Source organism: Pagrus pagrus, assembly GCF_965226575.1.
Source record: "Pagrus pagrus genome assembly, chromosome: 13".
In the NCBI taxonomy this organism is placed as follows: Eukaryota; Metazoa; Chordata; class Actinopteri; order Spariformes; family Sparidae; genus Pagrus; species Pagrus pagrus.
In genome coordinates, this window is record NC_140197.1 from 13,936,353 (window position 1) to 13,954,492 (window position 18,140).

Genomic DNA, 18,140 nt, shown 5'->3' on the forward strand with positions numbered 1-18,140 from the left:
AAGAGATAGAGAAGGAGATGGGAGGATAAGACGGGAGGGGTGGTGACGGAGGCAGAGAGGACAAGACGGGATGGTGGGAAAAAGGAGCGAGCGAGGGGGAAGAAGGAAGGCTGAGGAGGGAGGGAAGAGAGGTTAGCTGGATAAGTGGGGCAGTGCTGCAGCGTGACACATCAGCATTCTGAGCACAGCGGCCGAGAGCAGCGCAACGAACGCAGTGGCACCCGCAATCTCTCTCTCACACACACAGACATGCGTAAAACACACACACACACACGAGCTTCAAACGTGGCAGAGCGCGCTCATCGAACACGTTATCTCCTAAAACACACACAGAAACGAGCTCCGAGTGCTCCGATAAAAAGTACGTAACGCGGGGTCGCGTAATCTGCTCCGGCGCGACACAGGGGAGACAGGCAAACACAGCAATAAACACAGACAAACACAAAGATGACAACTGATACCCATTTGAAAGTGCTTTAGCGGGAGCACTGCGGAGCTACAGGAGCTGGGTGTTCCCTGAAATCAAGCAGCGTCTCAGACGGCACCGAGGGGATGCTGATGTGACGGAGGCAGCCTCGTGTTGCACCGCGAGGCTTTCTGCTCTCTGCAAAATGCGCCGTTCAGGATTCATTATCCGCACGCTTGATTGACATCGATTGGCCGGCTGATTGAATAAACGTTTGATTGACTTGAATCAAACTCCTCACACTGAGCACTTCTTTTACTCTTTAAAAAAAGAGTTGGCAGCGTTGGGAACCGATGGGCAGAAATTCTGGCAAAGACACATTCATTAAGACATGTGTTTTTACAGTGTCAGAGCTGGGATTTGTATTTACGACAGTAGTGTTGCACTCAGAAACTGTGGGGGGCGCCAAATCGCACAAAATTTCCACATAACGTTGCTTTAAATGATTCCTAAAAATAAAGCAAATGATTGAGACCAACTGGATGCAAGGTGTTGGAAGAAGTTGATGCACGTGCTGTTTTTCCATATGCTGTGGTTGCATTTTTTAATGTGTATTGGATAAAATGTGTCTCAGTGACAATTAAGTCACCAAAGCGCAAAATCCACCAAAATGAATTTCTTATTGCAACCAGTTGTTTACTCCTACATGCTTTAACAAAATGCTCAGCAGTCAGGGTTGATTCTAGAGAAGCCCGCAGAGGCAAGAAATTAGTTCTCTGATATGAAGTCTGGTCGAAATTGTTTTCTCTCCTGCTTATGACTAAGGAAGAGCTGTAAAAGAAACAGATCACCAGATTTTTTTTGTTTTCTCACTTGCCTCTCAGGGTTTTTCACAAGATAACACCATCCAGGTGCTTCGATTACGTAAATTCACAGGTGAAACAACAGGTGTTTAATTTTTATGCAGCTCATGGGGAACAGTTAGGACATCTGCTTACATGGGGGCCTTTTACTCTGAGAGGTTTATGTGAACGACTCTGGGAGGATTATTGTAATATGAAGATGACTTAATCAACATTGAATTGCTGGAAAGAAAACCGGTTTGAACTCAAGATTACTGGAGCAAAAAGCACAGACCAGTCCACCGTGCTTGGCTAAAGTTGCAACGACCGGAATCGGATTTGTCTCGACTCCCCCCCTGCTGCCAAAAACCCATGGGATTACGGTTAGAGCGTGTATGTGTGTGCGCATTCTAACTAATGTCCCAGTTAAAAAGACAGAAAGCAACGCACGCCAACACACCCCAACCTTCCTGGATCCCACCCGGGGACACTGACGCAAACATGGTGAAAGCAACACATAAGCCGCAAAGATCTTTTACTGGAGACACACAAAAAGTCTACAAACGCAAGCTTCTTCAGACGGGCTCAAAATATCCAGACCAAACCTCGACAAGAGAGCTCGAGTGAATTTCCCCATTTGAGGTAAAACGGTGCGACAAGCGAAAAATGAAACTTCTAATTCAGGTGAGTGGATCCAGGTCAGTGAAAGTAATAACCACATCTGAGAGCCAGACAGGTGGGGTAAAGGTCAGTACACATTCACTCCAGAACTCCATTTAATAACAAAATCTCAAACACGCTAAGAAAGAGCCAAGTTTCAAAGACGTGGATTTCGTTAAACGATCCGGGGAATCAAAGAGGGAGTTGCCTATGATTTGACTTCAAATACTGAGGGATCAGTGGGAGCTGGTGTCCATGCTGCACTTTAGTACTTAAGGAAAGAAAAAAAAACGTTTGGCAGACAGCAGAGTCTGCCTTTAATTCACTTTCAGTCACTTAAGGAAGAGAATGTAAACCTCAAATATTGACTACGTACCTAACTTTTGGCTCCGGAGAGATTTTTCATACACCTATTACTAAATAATTGGGAATGAGCGTTCAATCATTAACAAATGAGTCATTCTTAATTCCTATTTCAAATCTGATTTAGCTGAATGTGATTTCTTGCCCGCGTTTGGGAGATATAAAGGCACACTGAGGTCTGAAACTGCAGAGCTGCTTACTCAAGAGGTTCAAAGAGGCGCTCTCGCTTGGCGAAGGCTCATATTAGAGTAATAAAATCAGTGAAAATGAAAAGGGTACAGATTTGTGAGGTGTGGAAGATTAGATTTGGAAATGTGTTTTTTTTTTTTTTTTAAATGTGCCCCGCTATTTTTAGCATATTTGCCTGCCCTTTCATAAAGATGCAAGTTATTACTGAGTCCTATTCCGCAGCTGCTGAGATCAGCGTTCTGTTATGTGTGTCTATGCAACATTCACACTGTATGAAATACAGTGCATGTACCAGTTAGCAGACGTATGGAGAGGAATGCAGGAGTGCAGCTGAGAGGCATGAAGTTGAATTAACATAATGAACCACCCTTAAACTGTGCATCAGCAGTATGCTGAATGTAGTGGACTGTACAGTACTGTATATGTGAGTAATAGAGAGCCTCTAGTGGTCAGCAGGGGTAACTACAAGACCCATGCACTGTCATAACCACATGTTAATACAGTATACAATAACTTTGATTTGCATTTTTGGTGTTAATGGCTCTAAACTGTTTATATCCTTCAATACAAAACTCCCTTTCAAAATTAACCCTTTTTATCCTGCAAATACAGGCACACACTGAAATAGCTAAAAAGGAGCAGGCAGGTGTATGCGTGTGTGCAACGGCAGGACTGCTGCACTGCACCTGACCTATGACTTCTGACCTCTCTGTGGAGGGATCATGGAGTTAAATCCATAGAGTATTGACACTTTGACTGAACTATCACAAACTCTATTGGATAATGTGATGCGATTCTCCAGGTAGAAATAAAGATAAGAGATTATTCACGAGAGATGGATGACAGTTATCAAAACTGTCAGCATGAATACAAAATGAGAGGCAAACTGCTTCTTATTATTATTATCATATAAACAAGGTTTTTACCACTTGAGATGGGGGGATTGCTACAGTTGTAATCAGGGTGAGAGAAAATGGAGCGAGAATTCATCAGAAAAGTGGAGTATGTAGTCTGAGGCAGTCGGCTATAATTGGTAATCTTGTTACTATTAAAGCTAACTTATATCTCAACAGTAGAAATTGAGCACTCATGTAACAATACAGTACAAATTAATGTGTTACATTGATGCAATTGTTGCAACCCCTCACCCCAACCCCACCCCTTGCCCTATTTGATAAAACCCTGATCTAATTCATACAACCCAAACCCTGATTGATATAACCATAACTGTAATTGATAAAGCCATAGCCCTAATTGATATAATCCTAACCCTAAAGACCAAAATACCCCTTTAAACCAAATCAAAAGCCAAAAAACGCCCAATTATCTTAACTCCTTTACATCATAGCATATTGGGAAACTGCTCCAGATCGAGTCATGTATGTGTTCAGACGGGTTATTGGACAGCGACTTGAATCTATGACTGTGACCTAGAAAAAAAGAGGCTAGTGAGGACAGTTTTAGGAATATTTAGCGCTCTCTGTTGTGCTCTCAGTCACAGAGGAGCCTTCATGACTTACATGAGCTCAGGCATTCGTCCATGTAGTGCTGGAATCCTCAGACTCTCTCTCTCTGTTTCTATCTGGCAACTTACCAAGCAATTTGTCCAAAATCTAATTGCAAAATTTCAGCGAAAGCGTTTGGTGAGCACGCCTGATTTTTCTTTTTTTTTGCCACAATTGGCACGCTTCACGTACAGTTTCACACGTTCGCTCAGGGGCGGCCGCCCGACCCGTCTCTCAGCACAAACTCTACTGTCATTGCAGAGGCAATGGGACAGTGACAGACGTTAATGTTCCCCGTACAGATTTTCCCAGTCAATCCGTGGCGTCCAACTGGCGAACTTCCCAGCACAACGCCATTTTTTTGCCCACTTTGGTGCCACTGCCACCCGTGGAAAGAGGGTTCTTTCAGTAACCGTAAGCTTGGAGGAGATGTAGAGGCTTCGTTCTGGTTGCTCTTCCATCTACAAAAAAGGGAAGAGGAGTGCCCAGAGAGAGCTGTGTAAAGGAGAAGGCTGAGAGAGCCTAAATCTACTTTATCCCGCAGTATTAAAGGTACACTGCCTCTGTGTGTGTGTGTGTGTGTGTGTAGAGAGAGAGAAAGAGAAGATGACCTAGTTAGTTGTGTTTTCAGTCTCTTTAGAACTGTAACACCCACAGCACTTCTGCCTCAAATTAGACTTTATTAACAATAACATGCACATGCTCTCTCTCTCTCTCTCTCTCTCTCTCTCTCCCTCTACCTCTGTCTCACTCACGTGCACAAAATGATGTGACACCTGAAAATACAGAGCAGATGCGCAAAGTATTAAAGGTGCAGTGAGCAATTCTGGAGAAAGATTTTAGAGTCTGATTCCCATGTCGTCCGCCAATGTCCAGTGGTTCAGCAATCAACTACCTTTCTCCAAATCTGCAAACATGCACACGACCCGGCTATTAAAACAGAAACCAGAGAAGCCTGAATTACAACCCGCACAGTGGACGTGCAACTTAAATTTTTTGACCATGCTGCCATTACTCCACTGTGTCTTGCATAGCAAATCGTCGGGAATCTCATCTCGTCAAGCATCAGCCATCGAGCCTGAGACTATCTACGCATGTACGCAAATGCATTGCCATGGCGTACACGTGGCACAGTCTTCAAAGTAGTGCAAACACAGGAGACACACTCGTCGACACACACACGCTTGACTGCCATGAAGATTGTGAGTGACTGAACACGAGCTCAAATCAAAGAGGACAGCTTCACCCTGTTGCTGTGACACTTGAAACCGCTGCCTACGCCTGCGCCGTGTCAGGGATGTCAGGTGAGATATTTTACAAATGTGAAATTGACTTTGCACGCATATGCAGGGTACGATTTTGTCTGTGTGGTGCAAATGTGAGGTTTCTGACAGCTGGATCACCATAAGGATTCACCTATGTCTTCAGTTTAGCAGAGATTGCACAACACCGCTGCAAAAAATGCCCTTCTTTATTTTACACTGATTGTTATTTTTACATAAAAATCAAATTTTTTTTTTACGATGAACAAATCAACAGAGGGATAACGCACTCCAGAGTGTGATTTTAGATTGCATGCTGGTGTAACACAACAGTGTTGCAGTCTACAGTATGTGATGTACATGTAGGGCAGACTTACCAACCCTCCCGACTTTCCCAGGAGACTCCTGTTTTCATTGCCCTCTCTCGAGGTCACAGTTATCCCCGATTTCTCCCGATTCATGACATGTTTTGACACTTTTCCCCTTTTTAGCAATCATATCCTGTTTCTGGTGCTGTTCCAGTGTAGTCTGCTGTTCTAAAGAATGCAGGAAAAATAGCTTTCCTGCATTTCCAGTCCTCCCTATTTTTTTTTTTACAATTTTCCTATTTTTTGGTTGGCGGTTCACCTCGTCCTCTGTTCAGAGGGTAAAGAGCCCAAGATCTTGCTTTGTTTGCAGACATTTTCTGTCGCTGTTCTAGCCGCTAACTGCTGCTAGCTGCCTTTTAAAAATAGTGCTCATGGATCACTTACGTAGAACGCCGTCTTCACATCACACTCCTCCTCCTCACTATTTTTTTACTCCACAACTACATAGTGCCCCTTTAAATGTCATTTTTTTTCTACATTTGTTAACATATCAGTTGCAGAGCTGGTACATGCTCCTCCCCAACAGGAGATGATGTGAAATGTTGCACGAGCTTGATCACTCCGCTTGAAAACTAAGTAAGCAGCTTCGGCGTGTTGACAGGAAAGCATGTTGGATGACTGTGATACAGCCCAGACTGTTTCAAGTAGTCGCAGCCATTTTGATCAGTGAACTTGACATGTGACTTCATGTTGTGAGATGAATAAAGGAAAGGCTCGGTATTTTATTTTTACCCTGGCATGCTAGCATTTTCTTTATTTTAAGCCTTTTTTGCCTTCAGGTTTTTTTTTTCCATTTTTTGGACGGGCAGTAGAGAATTTTTCATGTTCATTTTATTTCTTCTCTTACACGAGCACCAGATGGGGAGACTTTGCAATACTTGATGTCAGATCATATGAATTTCTTAGAATTTTTTCCAGTCCACACAGTGTAACTGAAAACCTGAATTTTGCTTGAGGATTAGACCGGTTCTCGCGGCTACGCAGCTCAACAAAGGCCTTTCCCTGCGAGACTATTTGACCCCATTCTGCCAGACACTTGATATATTCTGCATGCATTTCAATCAAAATATTATGAATGAATGTCTGGATATTGGCATTATTCGCATCGGACCATTTTATATGGATAAAAAAAGCCACTCCGAAGACCAAACCATCAGCAAAATTATTCTGGTTCACTCCCCTGGCATGTTGTATAACAAGAGCATAATTAATGAAGACATACGCTCAGACCTACATTTTCCTCCTCCTCACTGATTCTCATCCATCCCAACTGCCCCCTCCTCAGCTACCTCTCACTACGGTTTTTCCTGCTATCATCGACCAACTCTCCCCTCTCTTCGCCATCATCCAGCCCCCAAGAGGGAGAGGCAGATGGCGGGTCAGGTAAAATAAGGTGGGGAGAGGACGAGAATGGGGATGGGGGATGGGAAGGCCGGGAACCAGATGAGGAAAGGGGGTCACACATGTCGGGGGAAACTGATTGATGGAGAGTGTACGACGGAGGGGAAGAGGGAGCGAGAAAGAGGGGATGATCAAATGATGGGGGGAAGATGATGGCAGGTAGTTGGATGGAGGAGCAGCAGGGATGGGGGAGGGGATGCAAGAGAGGAGCTACATATGCAGCTCTGAAGGAAGAACTTGAGCGTTAATCTAATGTTTGATATATTTTATTGTGGGAATTATTTGCATGTGCTCCGTGTGACCGTAACTACACATCAATTCTCAGAGCAGACATTGTAATTGTTCTATATCCCAAAACATGAGAAACCAAACCTCTACACACACACACACACACGGGCTGGACCTACTCATGCATGTGCACACGGGTGTCAGCCTACATATGCATTCACTGGCATGTGAACGTCATGCCTTCCCGTGCGAATGCTCACGTATACATGCTCTCACACACCCTCAACACTTCAAAGCGGATGATTTTTCAGACAAGACTTAACATGACGAATTAATGGCATGGACGCACGTACACACACATGTGAAATGTATGTCAAACTGCTCTCTGCTTTCTGTCTTTGTTTTGTTCCCATTCTCTGTATGGGCAATCTTTAGTAATATCAATTTTAGCTGCTTTCATCTTGATGTTGATGAGGTCTATGTGGAGTGGAATCAGAAATGATGTTTGAATAAAATGTAAGGGTGATCCTTGCCAGCCAAAAACATTTTCTACTCTGTCATGTTCTTTTAACTGTATTTAAATGACACACATTTGTATTTTTGGCTGCTACTAGAATAGGTTTACATGCTTTAGTGCTCAAAAATCACATCAGTTTTCTCATACTGTCCAGTGCTGCAGCACTGTATTCCCCTTCTGTTTTAGCTCCTGTCTCTTTAAGGTCCCCCCTCCCAAATACACGCTCTACTCGGATTGGTCAGCTCACACACGCCTGAGCCAGCACTGCTAACAACAACAAAGCAGCTGTGCTAATTAATTCTATGTAACCGGAAAGCAAAAATTATGCAAATGTGTGACATGGTGACATAATGTGATGTCACGGATTTAAAGGCGGGGCTACTGACGAGGCGTTTCAGGAGCAGTGTTTTCTGTCGGAGAGTGGAGCTTCTGCTGGTGCAGAAGTTGACCTTTTAATTTTCAAGATCTTTTACATGCACAAGAATATTATATAAAACACTGAAGGGATGGGGAAAAAACAATAAAGCATGATGGGTCTAAAAATACATAAAAATATAATAATATAGAATAAAAATGTAGAATTCAGAGAAGCTACAATATGAGAAAAAAGCACATGCTAATTATAATGACACAATGAAGCGCAGGTCACTTCCAGCTGATTACACCGAGGTTGAGCAAGCACCGAGAATGTCAGAAACTCAACACACTGAAACGGATGAACAATGTAAAAACATACTACTAATTTTAAATGATCAGATTTTTTCAGTGCAGAATGATGTCTCTGTGTGTGTGTGTGTGTGTGTGTTTTTCCACTTTTCTCATATTAAAGTCGAAGCATTCTTATCTCCCTTCCTAAGTAACATTTCCTCTATGTGATAGCAGCGACTCTTTGCATTGGTCCACAGGGTCAGCTGGGGACTGCCAGCCTTGCTGGTTCATCAATACAGGACACCTATCGATTACACTCCCATCGATTTCTATGTCATTGGGAATAGCTCAGCCAGGTTGCTCAGTGATGTGCCTGACAATACAACAAGACTTGAACATCTGTCATTCAGTAATCTGTTACTCAACTCGTCCCGCCTGACCTGCTGTAATCCCCTAACAGTGCAATCACCACCGGATAGATACGTGCAAATGCAGGGCGCCACATGTGCAGACAGCATGTGGTCATGTTCACGTAGAAAATGTGTCGCACGAGGAGGTAAGAGACAAAAATGGTTAAAGAAAGCCGCCGTGTAACCACCCTACTCAGCACATAAATTGTACTGAATCCTCAAAACCTCATTTCACCCAAATATCAACATTACACCATCTATAATCCACTCAACAATCACTCACTGAGTAAAGCTCTGACCCCAAGAGGCAGCCTGTGTGTGTGTGTCAGTGTGTGTGTTGCTATTAGAAGGCTGTGGCTATAAACAGGCAGTTATTTGATAGGTCTTCTAACGGAGTCATGAAAGTCCCTGAACTCAATCAAAGACTCCAGCTTTAATTCCACTTAAACAATAAAAATCCCATCCCCGCAGTTACACACACACACACGCACACAAACAAACACACACACACACACACACACACAGTGACCTGTGACGTCAAACAGAGCAAAAAAAAAGAAAATTGAATCTTTTGAAAAACAAATCAATCCCAAAAACACAAAGATGAAGTACCCAGGCTGCACTGTGGTGAGCCTTTCCTGTTACCCTCTCCCTGCTTCACAGTACAGTACCATTACTGTCCACCTACAGTAATACATTAAGTAATGCAGCGGCCAGCCAGGAGTTAAAAGCTCATTTGGTGAAAGAGACAAAAAGTGGAGCGAGCCAACGCAGAAATCGATGGAGCTAATGTGATTTAATAAGAAGCTCGCTTTACTCCTGTGATGCTGGTGAGCCTTGATAGATGTCTTATGCTGCTGCTTCGGCAATTTCATTTGGAACACATTCAGAGGCTTGCAGAGGCCTCGGCGACACTTACAGCGGGAGGGCGTGAGGGAGAGAGAGACACTCAGGAGTGACAGAGAGAGCGGGGAAGGAAAAGAGTGGCAGGCAGCCACTGATAGGTAAAATGAGAGGTGGTCAGACAGATTGGAAAACAGCTTATAATATAGTGGCTGCGTTAATTATTAACATGACATATTACTGTCATTGGGATGACATATGTATGGTAACGTAATGATGAAGTCATAAAACACTCCTTATAGCAGCTCAGTGTAATAAACCACTTTCCTGGCATGAAAATAGTGATTAATATTTATATTATGGCGGCAACCCAGGAGCCAATCATTAGATACTGACTCCCAAAAATTGTATCTAGCAGCCTAATCCAATAATTCACACACCACTTATACTTGTTGGTGACTTCCTTGAGTCTCCCCCAAGTCTGTCTGACTACCATTATGAAGCTTTGACTTTGGCATAATGGCAATCGTCATTGTGGTTTCCAAAGCCAGAAATAAACATATTCGGACGATTGGATAAGACTGGGAACACGTGGAGACGTCGTGGTGGCGATCTATCAGTCACAAGGTAGCCACGCCCTAATGTCTACCCTGTCTTCTCCTGGTTTTAAAGGATGCATTACAGTAAAGTGATATCATTTTTCTGAACTATAATAATAGCTATCTCTACAATATTGTTGAAATATCAATGTCAAGTCAGGCCTATTTGGTCAAAAATACTGTGGTATTTGATTCTGTCGCCCAGTCCTACTATTTTTGAAGTGCTTTTGATAACATTTTAAAATATCGAGGTGTGTATCATCTATTTTACTTTATATGGGACCGTGCTTTACAATATTAACATCGTGCTGTATTAAAGAAGAGTTCAAACTAGTGATTGAGACCACAAACTCACTAGAAAACTGCTTCTTGATGTAATACATCAAATATGAAGTAGGGTATTTTTCTCATATGCTTACATACAATCGGACTTTGATTTGAAACCAGAGCTCCCTGCTGTCCATTAGAAAGAATCCATTGGTTTCACTTTTCAGACCCCAAAGTATCGTCCATATTTAATATAGTCTATGGTTATTTTACTTTGTTTTTTACAGAACCACCAACATATACAGTATTGAGGTATTCAGTAAGCCTCAGAGGTGCTGGTAGGAAGATTGTGTTACCTTTTGACAGAAAAAAGCCGAGCCAATTCCTCCTGTTTTCAGTCTTTATGATAAGCTAAGCTAATCAGCTGCTCACTGTATGTTCGTGTTTGCCTCATAGACATGAAAGTTCTTGTCAATCTTCTCATCCGACTTCTCGGCAAGACCCGAAACGTCCAGATATTTCTTTACAGCCACAATCGTCCACGAGATATTACCACAGTGGATTTAAGTATGAAGGAGTCAACACAACAATCGCAACACATGAGAAACCAAAACTGTCACAGATTTGGTTTTTACACACATTGTGACAAACACACAGAGCTCCACGCTCAGACATCTCTGTGGGGTAATTAATTTGCAATAAAGATGAACGAGGAATGCAGGAGGTGGCGGGGGACACAGTGGAAAGAAGGATTGATGTACTGAGAGACTGTTAAACTGTCATGAGTTTTACACAGGGTAATGAAATCTCCCCATTGTCCCATTTTGCTCAGGGAAATGAAAAGCAGCGCAGTTTCGTTCGTGTGTGTGTTTGCACATGTGTTAAAGCACATGTGTCTTTGCCTCTGTGTGTGGGCGTCTGCGTAGCTGTCTCTACATGTCGGTGTCAGACGGAGAGACCGTGTGTGGGCATGTGTAACGCATGTGCCAATGAATGGAAATGTACTGTGTGTGTGTGCGAGCATTTGTGTGTGTGTGTGTGTGTTCGGATAGCAATGTCTGCAGTGAATTATTCAACAGTGGAGATATTGCAATAATGGCAGAGTCAGCAGAAAAACTGCAGGGCCTCTGTCTGCCAAGAGCTGTGACTGAGTGTGTGTGTGTGTGTGTGTGTGTGTGTGTGTGTGTGTGTGTGTGTGTTAAAGAGAGAGGGAGAGAAGATGGAGTAAGAAATGATGGGGGAGGGGAGGAGGTATAAAGATGAAAACAGGTAGAGTTAGATGGAAAGAGGCCACAGGTAAATGGTCCATTAATAATGTTTCTATAACCTCAATATCGCGCATATTCAATATGTGCATCACTTCCACCGTACATTACAGCCCAAAGAAGTACTACATACAGTACATACTATATTTGGTTTTCACAACATTTAAGCTTATTGTAGAGAAATCTTACAAAAAATCTTTAGGGAGTTTTTAAGTTGAATTGACTTTTGTGCCTCGGAGCAGTTTGACAACTTGCAGAACAACGTGTTTGGAACAGCTTTGATGAAGTTAATGTGCGAGACAAGTTGTAAAATGCTTTTGAAATGTGAGAACGTTTCCTAAACTCGCTCATCAAAATATAAATGCACAGTATGTGATTTCTGCCGCCATGGGTCTCTCAGTCAAAACAACGAGAGCACAACACGTATGTTGATGACATTGTGATGTAGCGTTGGATCATGGGAGAAATCTACTCATATTTTATTCACTTACATATTATTTGATTTTTCTATCTATCTTTAAGAAAGTTAGACTACTGTAGGTACACAGCTCAACATAACAAAACATAACTAAGGTTTAGTTGTTTCTGGACATTTTAAAGGTGCAATATGTCAGAATTGTTGTTGAAAACATTGAAATGTTACTAAAATTATCAACAGAATGTAAAGAAATAGCAGTTTCGACTTTGTTATGTCTGTGTTGCAGAGATAACTACTGAGGTTAGCATGCTAACCAGCGAGCCCCTTCTGCTGTGCCAGCTGTGTAAACACCAACATTTCCTCAGTGCTCCGAGCTTCCAGTCCAGACCGCTAGCTGCACGGCTAACAGAGCTAACTAGCGAACTTCAGTTAGCAACAGTAAGCATTTACTCTGGTGATATGCTGCCCCCCTATTTATTTGGAGCATTATTTTTACAGGTGGACAATTCTTCAATTCAACATATTGCACCTTTAATTTAGAAACGTTACATATTATATCAAAGACACCTCTTAAAAATCTCATGACATTTTAAGCCTTAATGTTAGGCATTCACAAAAATCCAGCTGCACGTTTCTGCTCAATGGAAATATTGTTAAACGTGGCACAATAATATTTCAAACAACATCTTGAGCGTACCTTTCTTTGCTGTTTTTACTAGTCAATAATGGATGCAAAAACCCTGCAGCAGCAGCTCTGCGAGCAGGTAGGCCAATATGGAAATCCTGCGTGTGTTTGTGTGTGCTGATGGAAGTGCAGAGAGAAAAACTGAGAAATTAGGGCAGAGACAGAAGGGAGAGATATAAAAAGAAAAGTATGAAAAAAAATAGAAGGTAAACAAAGACATAAACAGACTGACAAAGAGGAAGAGAAGAGGACCAATAAGGCGAGAGGCAGAGAAAATAGATCCAGAGACAGCGGGGGAGAGATAGTGAGAGACAAATGAAGCTGAAAATATGTATCAAGCTGTTCCAACGTCAGACAGAAGGACATTAACAATTAAAACAGAGAGAGGCAGAACAGGTATTGTGTACTTTGGTAATCACTTAGATCTCATTATTAAACATTTGTTTGTTGTGTGGCGCCTCGTGTGGTACTTTTGTGATTCATGCCAACGGAGCACTTTTACTTTGCAGACGGCAAGAGGGACGCAGACCTACAGACAGGCAGAGGTGTGCCTCCAGCTGTGGTTTTAATGGTGTGTGTGAGCGGAGCAGATGGAGTCGTTAGCTCCCTGGGCCATCAGCCCAGTCTATCGCTCAACCATACATCACCACTGAGGCACGCCCAAACTCACCTCAGCAATAAGTCTGGAAGTACCTGGGCCTAGGTTAACTACACTTAAACATCTGAGTCAGTGTCGCTTGCTCTACCTATTGTAATGTCAAGCCTACTACCTGCTCTATGTGCTGATGTAACTGTTAGCATAACTTTACCATTGTATTTCTACACATTCTTTATCCGACCTTGCAATTAGTGCCTTTATTACTTAGGAAAAACACACTCGTATTTGTGATAGTGTATTTTGTCAAGTGAAGTAGTTTTGTACTATCTTTTAAATTAGAATTGGATGAGATATGCTTCTTGGCCCACAATACCTTCATTCAGGGTCTGGCACAGCATTTCATGACAGCCATTTTTGATTTAAGTTCAGGATACAAAAAAAAAAAACACAGACAGAGCGCATAAACAACCCAAACCCATGGAGGCATAACAAGAAAGACGTTTGTGGGACGTGAGACAAGCTGGTGACGTGCCTCTGCTCCCACAGATTTCTTCCTGTGCTTCATAGCGCCATGATCTAATCTGACATGCATCAAATTGATATTGTACAGTCAGACTCAGACTGCAACCGAGATTTTATTAGACCCGTCTTGCACAGTGCAATGAACCTACACGATCATTATCTGTCATACAGACAGATTATAGAAGGACTGACACCAATAGCGAATGGTAATTTACTCTATTGTAGCGTTAATCTCAATACAGTGTGTCGACATGACACCGGCTTGTCAACATCTCGCCAAATATCCAGATAACCAGAGAAAATCCTTCATTCAATATCATGTGTCAAACTTAAAAGTACTCATAATGCAGAGCAGCCTTTCAAAGTACAAATTGATGCTTACTATTGGATTATTATTACTGGCACGTACGCAGCATTTCATGTTGAAACTGATTGAGGTGGAGCTAACTGAACAAACCTTTTGTAAGGTTGAGCCCTTTATCTTTTAAAATGCATCATTTTGTATCATGTTTTACCTCAAATATGAACAGGTGAAGTAAGCATTGCCATCAGATATTTCCCCTCTGAAGTGTAGTGTGGTAAAAGTGCAAAGTTGCGTAAAGTGGCGCCAGTAAGTTCCTCAAATGTGTACTTAATTATAGTATTAAGGGTGCCATGTGTAAGAATTGGCCACCTGTTGAATTCATATTCAAAACACAGAGAGGGCAGCATATTACCAAAGTAACCACTAACTGTACTATATGTAGCTGCCATTAGCTAGTCAGCTCAGTTAGCCAGGGGGAGTGTTGGTGTTTAAATCGTTGGCACAGGATTGGAAGGGGCTAGCTGGTTAGCATGCTAACTTCAGTAGATATCTCTACAACGCATTCTATTGACAATTTTTGAATTGTTTTTTTATGTTTTCAACAAAAGATTCTCACATATTGCACCTGAAAGTAATGTACCTAGTTGTGTATCACCGCTGCCTCTAAAACACAATGAACTACAGTGTATATTTACATTTTTCTGGCCATATCTGTACCCAACTCAAGTGAACTTGATCAAAAGATTCCTACTATGATGATGATCACCTAAAACCCCAGGTTTCGCCCCAATGTTAAGAACATTGACTAAACAATTTAAAATCAATATTACACTCCTAGCATTTCCAAGTCGTATTATTGGCTGCAACCCCTGTTGCGCCCCGATCGTTTTCGTTGTCTTCAAAGTACTGTAGCAACTACCAACACGACAGGACAAAACATGTTAATTAATCTATAATTGAGACGAAGGAGAACGGGAGTAAACACTGATAGTGTCATTTTTCTATAGCCGTTACATTGTGCAATCAACACTGTCTCATAATGAAAAACAAAAACGTTGCCAGTTTAAGCGCTTGGGCAGCAGCAACAGCCCCTTCAACTCTTCCTCTACTTTAACCTTCCTTCCACGAATATGTTAATGCTCTTGTGTGAATCCACCAAGAAAACAGGTCAGTGACCCAAAGTCTGAAAATCATACTCCCCAAACTAAAATTACTCACTAGCATTACCACACTACAGTCATCGCATGACCAACCTCCAGTGACTTACCACAAGTTGCATCATAGCCATGGTGGCGTTAGTGACACAGGCCTACGGTCTTGCTGGTCAGCAAATGCACCGCAGCAGCATTACAGTAGTGCGGCTTTGTTCACTGCTTTCGCTGTATGGAGGAAAATGTAAAAAATCATAAATCAAATGGGCATATTGGCGAGGCCATTCAGAGCAGTTTAATGGCTCCAAAGCCACTGACTGAGGACCCATTTTAGCTATAGAGCAAAACAGCCAGGGGGCAGGGAGGGAGAGTAAAAGAATAGAAAATGACAGAAATGCAGCCAGAGAAATAAAGAAGGAGAGAGGGAGGGAGGGGTTCGAGTGAGGGAGGGAGAGAGGTGAGCAAAGCTCCTTTGTTTCCCTCACAAACCCATGAGGGAGGTATTTGAAAAAGAGAGAGGGAGACAGAGAGGGAGGCTGCACTTTACACTGCACTGCGCCATGCTCCTTCCCTCACATTATGAGTCTTTCTCCAACCTCTTTCAAGTCTCTTTCACATGAGCATACACACCCAGATGCTCACCAGCACACACACACACACACTCACACGCGCTCAGTAGTGAGTCATAGAGATAGATGGCCCCCTAACCATCCCTACAGTTGGACTGGCAGAATCAATTATGGATAGATTTCAAAGGGAAGAGTGCATATGTCTATGAATTATAGACTTGCAGCCACACACCCGCACACATCACACCGGTGCAGCGGAGCAAGGCACAGCACATGTCAGAAAAGGCCGGCGCAGCATTGCACTAAATAGATCAACAACACGATGCGGTACGGCGCGGCGTGCGCAGTCGCTCCCGTGTTAAACGATAAAGGTGCACTGATGAAACTGTCCTGGATTGCACTCGTGTGCACGCCGGCTGCGTTATCGCTCTGATTCCCGTTCCGTGCAAGGAACGACTGGAAAATCCGAGAGCCGCTCATGTGTTAGACCCGTCGTTGATGCATTGCGATACACAGCGGGGGGCTTCTGCAACGGCTGCAACCGGTTAAAGCATTTCCCCGAGGGCCCGAACAATCAGCGTGCTGATGGATGGTGCAACATGTCCCGACAAGTCTCACAGAAGCGAGACCTTTTATACACATTTGTTTTCTTTTCACACGACCAAAAAATCTCACTAACAGGATCAATTCTGCTCCTTCCTGCAGTGCGCTGCAGAGCTTCTCTAGCGTAAAAACCACAATCTTCCTTCACAGCAAAAGATGGCATTTTTCCCCTGATTGGCTGGCAGGCAAACTCTCTCACGCAGACAAAATGGGTGCAGCCAACTTATCCTGCACAACATTAAAAGCTGAATAAATAAAGAGGAGGGCTCATCCCTCTCCACCCCCCCCCACCCTCCTCCTCTCCATCGAATTGGCTGCGGTTGTAATGTAGCACACCGTCTCATCCCAACTCAGCCTCGGCCAAGTAAACCAGACACTGGCACAGCTGTATGGAGTAAAAGATATGATAGTAAATTATACAACGGGAGGTTGCAGCCGCGCAATCCGATTGGCCAAAGAGAATCGCGCCGCCGACTCCCGTAATACTAGCTGCATTTCACCGGTTGCTATGACAACGCTCCCGGTAAGTGCAGCCAGTCGGTGACCTTTTTTGTTTCCTCTTGATTGTCCTTTTTTTTATTTATGCAAATCATCGTAGAAGCAAACCACTCAATTAGTTCACAGGCTTTGGAAATGATTGCATAAAGCCACGAGGATGTTTTGCAGATGTTTCTTTCATAACGTGCATCAACAACATCATGGACGTCCTCTTGGGTATTACCGCTGGGGCGTGTTTTTCTTTATCATTCCAGCACAGCGCTGCATTGGCCTGGTTTGGCACCGCTCAGCGCGGTAAACTCATATTCTATCTCTCGAAACAGCCTCCGCTCTGTGCATCTCTGCTGCAAACGGACACGTTTTGTCCAGTTCTGCTCAGGTTGGACCCATATTGCACCACAAGAGCAGGCAGCAAAGTTCAGTGGCGCTAAAATTTTCATAATGCTGCAGAACGTTATTCTTTAAAAAAAAAGCGCTGAATAACTAAATCTTAAATTCGGGCCACATGTGTTTCAAAGATGCGCCAACATGAAGAGGAGAGGAGGAGAGCAACGGCAAGAAAAGCAGCCAGAAAGAGGGAACTGGTGGTTGACAGTATATTTAATTGATAGCGGTGAGGGCGGACATGCCAACGCTGTAAACGTGATGAATGGCGAGGGGAGACAGAGGAGGAAGAAGAGGAGTGGTGGTGGTGGAGGAAGATGTTTGACCTTTGCCTTATAAATCACGAAAAACTTACTTTTACTTTTTGAAATTTTTGAATCGATTTCCATCTTGACATCTAAACTGCCCATCCAGGCCAACAGGAAGTGCGGATGTTTAAAGGTGCACTATAGACTAAGAAACGTTTTTTATTTTCTTTACATTTGACTGAATAAACTGAATAAACAAACTGACCTAACAGGACAACACAATTTCATACTGTTTCACTTTGTTTGTATGCGGCGGACTCTGCCACCTTTCTAGCTACAAACAGTGTTCTGGGGACTTATTTTCCTCTGAGAACAGCTTGTTTATTC

General features: G+C 43.0%; 1 protein-coding gene across 2 annotated transcripts in view; it reads right to left on the reverse strand.

Annotated features, from left to right (window-relative positions):
• grin2aa (glutamate receptor, ionotropic, N-methyl D-aspartate 2A, a) overlaps positions 1-18,140 on the reverse strand; it is a gene marked incomplete at its 5' end in the record, with an annotated part of 157,873 nt that overhangs the window by 95,979 nt on the left and 43,754 nt on the right. The window lies entirely within an intron of this gene.